The sequence below is a fragment of the Otolemur garnettii genome, unplaced genomic scaffold (assembly GCF_000181295.1).
Source record: "Otolemur garnettii isolate 467f Iridium unplaced genomic scaffold, OtoGar3 scaffold00167, whole genome shotgun sequence".
In the NCBI taxonomy this organism is placed as follows: Eukaryota; Metazoa; Chordata; class Mammalia; order Primates; family Galagidae; genus Otolemur; species Otolemur garnettii.
Window position 1 is genome coordinate 217,371 of NW_003852562.1, and position 1,840 is coordinate 219,210.

General features: G+C 43.9%; 1 protein-coding gene across 1 annotated transcript in view; it reads left to right on the plus strand.

Annotated features, from left to right (window-relative positions):
* Window positions 1–1,840, plus strand: part of LOC100951195 (spermatogenesis- and oogenesis-specific basic helix-loop-helix-containing protein 2) — a 51,801-nt gene that overhangs the window by 46,673 nt on the left and 3,288 nt on the right. The window lies entirely within an intron of this gene.

The window sequence follows — 1,840 nt, forward strand, 5'->3', positions numbered from 1 at the left end:
ACTCCTGGGCTCAAGCGAGTCTCCTGCCTCAGCCTCCCAAGTAGCTGGGACCACAGGTGCCCGCCACAATGCCCGGCTATTTTTTGGTTGCAGCTATTATTGTTGTTTGGCAGGTCCGGGCTGGATTCGAACCTGCCACCTTAGGTGTACATGGCTGGCGCCTTAGCCGCTTGAGCCACAAGCGCTAAGCCCACTCTATACTCTTCTGTGTTGAAATGTCCTTCCCCCTCACTCTCTGGTTAGCACCAAGTCTGTCCCTGAGTTCTCAGCTTACATATCCCTGCCTGCAAGATGGGGACACAAGGATGAACAAAATGCTGTTCTTCTCTTTTTTTTTTTTTCCGAGACAGAGTCTCAAGCTGTTGCCCTGAGTAGAGTACTGTGGCATCACAGCTCACAGCAACCTCAAACTCTTGGATGTAAGCAGTTCTCTTGCCTTAGCCTCCCAAGTAGCTGGGATAACAGGTGCCCTCCACAACGCATGCCTAATTTTTTGTTGTTGCAGTTGTCATTGTTTTAGCTGGCCCAGGCCAGGTTCAAACCCGCCAACTTCAGTGTATGTGGCTGGCACCCTACCCACTGAGCTATGGGCACCGCCATAAATGCCATTCCTATTTTTATGGAGCTCACACATTAGTGGCAGAAAAGGTCGCAAAAGCAAGATAGGATCCTCATGGTATCTTCCGTGCTGCAGTAGAAATACCATGCACACTTGTGGACGTAGCCGAAGCCATGGAAACAAATGTGCATACTCGGGGTTAGGTCTGAAGTCAAAAGAGAAAGTGGCCCAGAAGAGAACCCAGCCCTCCTTGCTCGTATCATCACATACGCCTCAGGGAGTTTTAGGCTTCAGTTTAGACTCTTCTCCTGACTTAGGGGAAAGAAGAGGACAGTAAAAAAAGGAGTTGCCATAAGCCATGGTTAATCTACTTAAAGTAGCTGAGGCTGACTTGACATGGAATAATTAAATCAGCCCAGATTAACTCAGATGGAGGTCAGGCCACAGGCATGTGCCTGTCAGTGTTATTTCTTGTCCATACCATACTATTTATATCCCACAGAAACTCTGAAACACTCTTTCATGGCCATACAGGGAGATCAGGCCTTTCTGTGTCCCAGCACCTATGGCATCGCACCACCTCAGGACAGCTCTTGGGAGCACATGGTTATACAAGGACACAATCTTAGGGCATGGCCAGACCTGAGGAGACCTTGAAGGTCAATGAGTCAAAAATGTATCCATATACATTTTTGCATTTGAAAAGCAATACAGATCCTTTACTAACCCAGCTAAGATAATCGCTGTGTTCATTTTTTATACTTTTTCTTCAAGTCTTTTCTCAGGTACATTTTTCTTTTCTTTTCTTTTTTTCTAACATAAATTGATTTAATTTTGACCAAAGTACATTAATTTTTATTTTTTATTTTTATTAAATCAAAGCAGTGTACATTAACACTGTCATGGGGTATAGTGTACTGTTTCTGTATACACTTTGAAATACTTTCATCCAACTGGTTAACATAGCCTTCATGTCTTTTTCTTAGTTATTGTGTTAAGACATTTATATTCTACATTTAGAGAGATTCTCATGTACCCTTATAGGATGAACCATAGGCGTGATCCCAACAATCATCTTCCTTCCCCCCACCCTCTCCCCTCCCCTCCTCTCCCTCTCCCCTCCCTCTCCCCTCTCCCAATATTCCTGGGCTAAAATTGGGTTATAGCTTTCCTATGAAAGCTATAAATTAGTTTCATAGTAGGACTGAGTACATTGGATACTTTTTAGGGACTGCTTCTGAATAGCAACCTATAGCTTGGTATTTCTTTCTTTTTTTTTTT